Source organism: Pongo abelii, chromosome 4 (genome assembly GCF_028885655.2).
Source record: "Pongo abelii isolate AG06213 chromosome 4, NHGRI_mPonAbe1-v2.0_pri, whole genome shotgun sequence".
NCBI classification, from domain to species: domain Eukaryota; kingdom Metazoa; phylum Chordata; class Mammalia; order Primates; family Hominidae; genus Pongo; species Pongo abelii.
This window is the reverse complement of record NC_071989.2, coordinates 185,337,810-185,346,231: the sequence shown is the minus strand read 5'-3', so window position 1 is coordinate 185,346,231 and position 8,422 is coordinate 185,337,810. Positions and strand designations below refer to the sequence as shown.

The following is an 8,422-nucleotide window of genomic DNA, read 5'->3' as shown; positions in this document are numbered from 1 at the left end:
GGGCGCCCCCGCGCCCCTCACCCCCCGCCCCTGCGCGCCGCTCCAGGGCCAGCCCCACCCACGTCCCGAACCCTCACCTGCCCCGTCCGTAACCTCGGCGCTAGCCCTCCTTCCAGCCCCGAACCCAGCCCCGTTCCCACCTCCCCCCGCCCACCCCCCCGTCCCAATCCGGTCCCGCCCCACCCATTGCTTCATTGATCTCCATTCCTGGTGCGTCCCACCCCATGTTAAACCCATTTTCATCCCAACCCAGCTCACACACCACCCCACCCCTGGCCCGTCTCCTTTCCCTGAGAGGTCCTTGCCTAGTCTATCCCATCATATCCGCTGCCGTCTGCATCCCACCCTCAAATCCAACCTAGTTCCTTTCCCATCCCAGCTTCGGCCCCGTGCTTAGCACGTGTCCCCTCCCCCCCCCGCCCCAACATTTCTCACGGCACATCTTCAGTCCAGCCCATCCCAGTCTCATCCTGATCCCAGCTCCCAATTCGCAACCACAGCCCCTCATCTCGGCTCCATGACCATTTATTCCAGGCCATTCTCAGCCGCTACCCAGCTCATTATCCCTCCATTCCAGGCCTCTCCTCCCCTCCACGCCTGTGCCCTCTCAGATGGGGCCAGCTAGGAAATCCTTTGCATTCTCTCTCAAGCCTCACGCCTCCCAGAGGAGTCCCAAGTAGAGTTCCGGAAGCAGCATCTAACCCCAGACTCCCAGGGCAGGGCTCCTCCAGGGACGCTCAGGGCCAGCCTCTTGGCACCTTTATCTCCTAAAGCTCTAAGCACAGAAGGGGAGGGGGCCTCAGAAAAGTCCCCTGCAAGGGAGTGGACACCATGCCAGGGCCTCCCAGAACTCCGTTCCTTGCTGGGTTGGGACCCTGAAACCGTCCACAGCGCTCAGAAGCCTTTTCCACCACTAAAAAGCCTCCAACCTCGACTTCCCTGAGCAAACCTCACCTGGTCCCAACCGCACCGCGGAGGAGGAGGTGGTTCTAGCCAGGCCTCTGAGTTCTGCGTTGGGTAATTGGCTATGCCAAGAGAAGGAGAGCAGTGCTGCCTATGTGGCAGTGTTCCTGGCGCTTTGGAGTTGGGAGAACCCTCTTAAAACTTAAAATACTCACAGGCCCCTGCCTTGGGAAGTCAGTGCCCACTATGTCTAGGGACCACTGGCCATGGCAGTTTCTCCACGGCCCCCACTAGAGTGAGGCCCAGGCAGGGACACAGCCAGGCCCTGTGCCCTAGACCAACTGGCCAGTAGGTGTGGTTGGCCTGCAACAGGGATCCCTAAGGGAGTGGGTGACAGGGTGGGGAAGGGAAGTGGGGAGAGCCATGGAGGGACAGAGCTTCAGCCATCCCCCACCCTTAGGCATGAAGAGCCTGATTCTGGGGAGGAGGGAGACCCTGCAGCCGGGGAGGGGCAGCAGATGGCTGGCCATGAGCATCTGTGGCCTCAGCCTCTTCCAGCTTCCTTTGACTTGTCCTAGCTCACAGCTCCTCGCCCCCCTGCTCCCCTCACCCTCCAGCCTCCTGCACACTCAATTTTGCATCCAAAAAACAGAAGCCCTAAATGCATCTAAGCTCTTCCTTCCTCAAATTCCTGCCTCCCCACCAGCCACCTACAAACTCTCCAGCCACGCCCACTCTCACCTCTTGCCATCAACATTTTTAAATAAACTTTCTATTTTAGAACAGTGTTAGATTTACAGAAAAGTTACAAAGATAGTATAGAGAGTTCCCATACACCCTGCACTCAGTTTTCCCTATTTTCAGGGAAGCAAGGGTGTTCCCTGCTGGCATGCCCTAGAGCCCACTCCCCTGGTCTCCGTACCCATCACCCTTCCAGGTTATCTTCATCCCCTCATTTCTATAGGATGCAGACAGACATCTGTCCTCTGTCTCCTCCCTGAATTTTCTCTGGCACTGCTCTGGCCAAGGTCACCAGTAACCCCTAACTTGCCAAACTCAGTGGACCCATAGTTCTCAGTTGCTCTGACTGGTGGGAGTGGGTGGCCACTGGTCACTGTCCTCTGAGAACCTACCTCCTTTCAGCTGCCGTTGCCCCTGAAGCCCACACACTCAGCCTTGGTGGGTGGGCGGCTGGTGGGTTCCTCCTACCAGGACTTCGTGTCTGCTACCCCCAAACCGATCACCCTTCAAGTCGCTGACAGGTCGGTCTCTCCCACCCCCAGAGCATGAGCTCCCCACACACACACTGGAAGGCTGGGCCAATGACTTCTGGATCCCCAGAGTGGAAAAGATGAGACAAGGGAGGACTGAGATCCAGAAACTGGGCCTTTGCTGTGTGACCTTGGCTGAAACACTTCCCCTCTCTTGAGTTTCTTTTTGATAACCTGTTGTGAGAATAAAATGGGACTGGATGGAGGCTTAGAAGGAGAACCCCCTCCCTCCCTCCTCACAGCCCCACCCTCCACCCCCACCTTCCTGTTCTGTGCTCCCCCACACCTCTCCAGGAAGGTTTTAGGGCTGAGGGGAGGCTGCAAGACTTTTTCAGCAAGAGCTGGTGGAGTCTTCTCTGGCCTCTTCCAACCTCTGCAAGATCCCACCAAGCACACATTCAGATTGCCCCTTGATCATCACAAAGCTCATGGCTGTTCCCAGGTATCTGCCCCTGGCGCCGGGCCAGCCACGTTCATTCACATTAGCTCTGCTCCTGAGGAGTCTATTGCTAATGGTGTGACCTTGAGCTTGGTGCCTGACCTATCTTGAATCACTTATCTTCAACTATAATATGGGGGTGGTAGTGATGGTACCTACCTCCTAGGGTCAGTTTGAGGATTTTCAAAAAGTATCTAGGAAGTGCTTAAAATGGGACTAGTACATAGTAGGTGCTGTCAATGTGTTGATTGTTATTATTATTGTACAGATGGGAAAACTGAGGCCCAGAGAGAGTCAGTGACTTGCCCGGAGACACACAGCTGGTGAGTGGCAAAGTCTGAATGGGAACCCAGGTCTGTCCCAGGTCATTTCAGTACCCCACACACCCTCCCCGCTTCCCCTTGTAGCACCCCTATTTCTGCATGCAGGGGTGAGGTGGGCTGGAGTCTGATCAGAAGTTCCAGACGCTCCAGCTCTGAGGTCTGGGAGTGGAGTCGGGGGCGGGGCCCTGGGCATGAGGGGAGGAAGTGCCGTGGACATCCCTGCCAGGCCTGCTCCGCATCCCATTTTCGGGCAGATTTTCTGCTTTCAGCTCTAAACAGGAGTATGTCATCCAAGCCAGGAAGGGTCAGACCCAGTGACTAATTCAGAGACAGACACATGACCCAAGTTAGTCCAATGGGCGTCGGCCCTGGGACTTTCGCTGGCGCCATTAAGAAAGGCTCCCTTGCTGAGCGCGGTGGCTGACGCCTGTAATCCCAGCACTTTGGGAGGCCCAGGCGAGTGGATCACGAGGTCAAGAGATCAAGATCATCCTGGCCAACATGGTGAAACCCCGTCTCTACTAAAAATACAAAAATTAGCTGGGCGTGGTGTCGCATGCCTGTAGTCCCAGCTACTCAGGAGGCTGAGGCAGGAGAAACGCTTGAATCTGGGAGGCGGAGGTTACAGTGAGCTGAGATCACACCACTGCACTCCAGCCTGGGCCACAGGGTGAGACGCCATCTCAAAAAAATAAAAAAAGAAAAAAGAAAAGAAAAAAGAAAAGAAAGGCTCCCTCTGTCCACTGGGGCTGCTGAGCTGGCCAGGTATGGGCCTGGAGCTGCTGGGGGCCATCCTTGCCAATAGTGGGGAGAGCCTTCTGAGAATGAAGCCAGCATTGAGGATGGCAGAGCCGAGAGGTGGAGAGCACGAGAGAGGGTCCCGGTAGCCGCCATGGGTACCTGGATCCAGCCAGGTCTGAAGCCATTCACTTTTTCAGTTCAATTATCCCCATTTTTGCTTAAACTAGTTTGAATTGCAGCGGAGAGACCTACCTAATCTGCCTCGTACCCAAGTAGTGGTCATTTTGTCAGTGGCAAGAAACTTGGGTGAAATCTCAGTTGATCTTCCAGTACTCCAAAAACCTGAGCAGGAGGGCCCAGGCTGGTCCTGGGGTCCTCACTGGCTCAGAAGTGGCTCCCCCTGCACAATCTCCCAAGTGGCTGGTGCTGGTTTCCTGAGTTCCCCCAGGCTGTCAGTCAGCGAGCTGGTTCTTGTTCCACCATGAGCCCCGGAACCCTGGTCCCCTCCCCTCCTTCCTTTAAGGCCTCAGTTGGGAGGGGTTCTTCTTCCAGTCTCAGGGTCAGCTTTGGATTTAGGCTGTCTCAAGTTCAAAGGGTGACCTGTGGCCAGCCCTTTAGCCCAGGGCCTCAGCTCCCTTCCTGTAGCAGGGCCACGTGGCGAGTCTGAGGATGGTGTGTACCTTATGTGTGTACCAAGGGCATGTGGGGCCCTGCACTGAGGAGGCAGTGGCAGAATCATGAATGCCTGCCTCTGTACTCTGGCAAAACAGTCCCTCGCCCTCCACCGCCTCTCTCCCTGCTGATCCAAATGAGCTCAAGCCGTTCTGAGCTGGGAAAAGCCTTCCCCTTGCCTGCTGCCTCTCCAGTTACCCACTCAGCCCCCTGCCATGGGCTCTGCCCCCTCCAAGGGTGCTAATGGCCTCCCCTGCCTGGCACAAGGAAGGACATTTACTTCCCAGTCCCCATGGCCTCCGCCCGCACAGCCTTGCACCCCAGCTTCGGAACACTGTGATCTTTGCAGCTTGTGGTTGCTATTATTATTATTTTTTTGAGACGAAGTCTCACTCTGTCACCCAGGCTGGAGTGCAGTGGCAAAATCTCAGCGCACCACAACCTCCACCTCCTGGGTTCAAGCGATTCTCCTGCCACAACCTCCTGAGTAGCTGGGATTATAGGCGCCCGCAACCACGCCTGGCTAATTTTTGTATTTTTAGTAGAGACGAGGTTTCACCATGTTGGCCAGGCTGGTCTTGAACTCCTGACCTCAGGTGATCCACCCATCTCGGCCTTCCAAAGTACTGGGATTACAGGTGTAAGCCACTGCGCCCAGCTGCTATTATTTTCCAGATGGGGAAACCAAGGCTCAAAGAGGGGCAGTGTCTTGCCCGGAGGCACACAGCTGGTGGAGTAGCAAAGTCTGGTGCAAAACTGAGTGCACTCCATCACATGAGCCCAGGTGATGGGGGACGCATGACAGGAGCTGGGGAGTGCTGGTGGGTCAGCGGGGAACACTTTGGCCTTTGATCCTTGGAGTGGCAGGCCAAGCCATTCCATCTGGGTGACTCTGTACAAGTCAGTGTTCCTCTCTGAGCCTCAGTACCCTCATCTGAAACATGCCTTTAATAATGTGTTCTCAAAGGTGTTATGATGATTAAATGACATGTGATTGCACCACGTTTCCGTCCTACGGAGTGAGGGTGGCTGTTTCAAGGAGGTGCCTGGCACCTGCTCCTGCCCCACTCTAGGCTAGCTCTGGCTCCACGGTTCCACATTTGCCCCTGCGCTTCACCCCATTCTCTCCTTACAGCCCCCTCCCAACTTCTCCCAACTTCTCCCACCATCCTCCAGCAGATGCCTCCCAGGCCCCTCCCGCCACCCACACCCTGGCCTCTCAGCTGAGCTTGGCGGTCCTCTTAGCCCACCACAGCCAAACCTCTTAAGAGCTGTCTGCACTCTCTCCTTCCACATCCTCCCCACCCTCCCGCCTTGTTCCTCTTTAACCCTGGCAGCGGCCCCAGCTCGGCTAAACTGATCTGGCAAATGTCACCTTGTTGTGAAATGCCACGAGGGACTCCTCGGCCTTATCTGCCTGGTTGACACTGTCCTGTCGGCAGCTTCTTGACACGCTCTTGCCCTGTCCAGGCTTCCCTGCCCCTTCCCTGGAGGTTGTTGTCCTCCTGCCCTGGCCGTGCTGTCCCTGCCCAGTGCTGTGATGCTGGTGTTCGGGCGTCTCACCTCCTCACTATGGTGGGCCCTGGCCGTCCTCATACTGGATTTGGCCCACATTTGTTATTTTTCTAATAGGATTAAAAAAAAAATCTAATGTAGTTGCCAATATTCAAACACCAGATCTCACATACAAATCTGAACCTCTGGACGCTGTCGATAAACTGGCAGATCTGGCTGTGCTGCTCGGCGTTCCCAGACGGGCTCCCGGATAGTTACCATCCGTCCCTGTGTCCTTCTCGCTTGTATCCATGGGAACCGAGGACGGACTGAGAGGGCTTCACAGTTCAAGAGAAGTGGGAGAGAGCACGTTTCCTTGTGGAAGTGAAAGCTACTCTGTGGTTAACATGCCAAGGATGTCCAGGTTGAAAGAAGACCACATCCCACCGGCTTGACTCCTGATGCTCCCTGTGTGGGCCCCACTCCCGGTTCTCCCTAGGCCCCAGTGACCAGCATTTATGTTGACTGCCCTGAGCCTGTCTCAAATTCATTCCCGAATTGAAGTGGAGGTGAATCCAGACTTGAATCTTCAGCTGTTTCCTGAATGTGTCTCCTAAAGGTCCCACAGGCTCCTCGTGATCATTCAACAAACACTTACTGGGCATCCACTATATGCCAGGCACTAACATATAGGCACTCCAGCAAGACATCATGAAAATAACACGAGGCCGGGCGCGGTGGCTCACGCCTGTAATCCCAGCACTTTGGGAGGCCGAGGCAGGCAGAAAAAAAAAAAAAACACGAATATCACACACGAAGCTTTGCACTCATTCTCCAGGATTCCAAGAGAGAACACAGCAGAGACCCTTCTTGTCTCTCTCTCCTTTTTTTTTTTTTTTTTTTTTTTTAAGAGACAGGGTTTCGCTTTGTTGCTCAGGCTGGAGTGCAGCTTACTGCTGCCTCAACCTCCTGGGCTCAAGTGATCCTCCCACCTCAGCCTCCCAAGTAGCTGGGACCACAAGAATGCACCACTAGGCCCAGCTGATTTTTTTTTTTTTCTTTTTGAGACAGTCTTGCTTTGTTGCCCGGGCTGGAGTGTAGTGGCGCAGTCTTGGCTCACTGCAACCTCTGTCTCCTGGGTTCCAGGGATTCTCCTGTCTCAGCCTTCTGAGTGGCTGGGATTACAGGCATGAACCACCACACCCGGCTAATTTTTGTATTTTTAGTAGAGACGGGGTTTCACCATGTTGACCAGGCTGGTCTCAAACTACTGACCTCAGGTGATCTGCCCACCTCGGCCTCCCAAAGTGCTGGGATTACAGGCGTGAGCCACCGCGCCCAGCCCTGGCCTCTTAGTTTTTTAATATTTTGTAGAAACTGGGTCTCGCCAGGCTGGGCGCGGTGGTTCACACCTGTAATCCCAGCACTTTGGGAGGCCGAGGCGGGCGGATCATGAGGTCAGGAGATCCAGACCATCCTGGCTAATATGGTGAAACCTTGTCTCTACTAACATACAAAAAAATTAGCCGGGCATGGTGGCGCAAGCCTGTAGTCCCAGCTACTTGGAAGGCTGAGGCAGGGGAATCGCTCGAACCTGGGAGGCGGAGGTTACAGCGAGCCGAGATTGCACCACTGCACTCCAGCCTGGGCGACAGAGCAAGACTCCATCTCAAAAAAACAAAAAACAAAACAAAACAGGGTCTCACCGTGTTGCCCAGGCTGGTCCTGAACTCCTAGGCTGGAGCCCTTCTCCAGCCTCAGCCTTCCAAAGTGCTGGGATTAGAGGTGTGAGTCACCGTGCCCAGCCCTTCTCGTCTCTTAAAGGGGACCAGGCCAAGGGCCTGCTGAGAAGACTAACAGATGTGTTGCAGGTCTTCATGCCAGGGACCCCTGAAGGATGGGCAGCCATGGCACACTGAGCTGTCCTGGCCTACTTAAGGCTTCCCTTCAGTCTTTCCAGTCCAGGCTTGGGACAGGAGAGATGACAGTCCCTCTAGGGTGGTGCGGGCATCAGTGGGAGGCAGGAAGCCCCGGAGTGACGGCACCACCACCAAGGCCTACGGTCCTCCAGGTACCGGGCAGAAGTCAGCTTCCCAGAGAGATGCTCGCTGGCAAATGGTACTCAGTGCCAGCCAGTCCTGGGACAGCGCACCCAGCTTCAGGCCTGGATTCTAGTCTGGCTCATGGCTCAGTGACAGCGTGACCTTAGTCAAGTCTCCCAATCTTTCTGTGCCTCATCTAGAAAATAAGTGGGCCAGGCGTGGTGGCTCACACCTGTAATGCCAGCACTTTGGGGCTAAGGAGGAAGAATTGCTTGAGCCCAGGAGTTTGAAACCAGCCTGGGTAACCTAGGGAGATCCTGTCTCTTAAAAACAAAAAAAATTAAAGTTAAAAAAGAAAAAATGAAATAAGTGATTGCAGACATGGCGCAAGGTTGCTAGGACGTTCGTGGGAGATGGCGTGAGCATGTCCGGTACAGGCCAGATGCCTGGCAACGCTGCTGTCCTTCTCTCCATCTCTCATCCCCCGGACCTGCCACTGGGTCCCATCTCTGCCATATTACTCTCTGCCCCTCCCTT

General features: G+C 55.1%; 1 long non-coding RNA gene across 1 annotated transcript; it reads left to right on the top strand.

The window, feature by feature from the left end:
• Positions 1–167: 167 nt before the first annotated feature.
• Positions 168–4,140, top strand: LOC134761455 (uncharacterized). Its single transcript, XR_010140084.1, has 3 exons — positions 168–2,616; positions 2,882–2,936; positions 3,191–4,140. It is a non-coding gene; the product is annotated as an uncharacterized LOC134761455 (long non-coding RNA).
• The last annotated feature ends 4,282 nt before the right edge of the window (positions 4,141–8,422 follow it).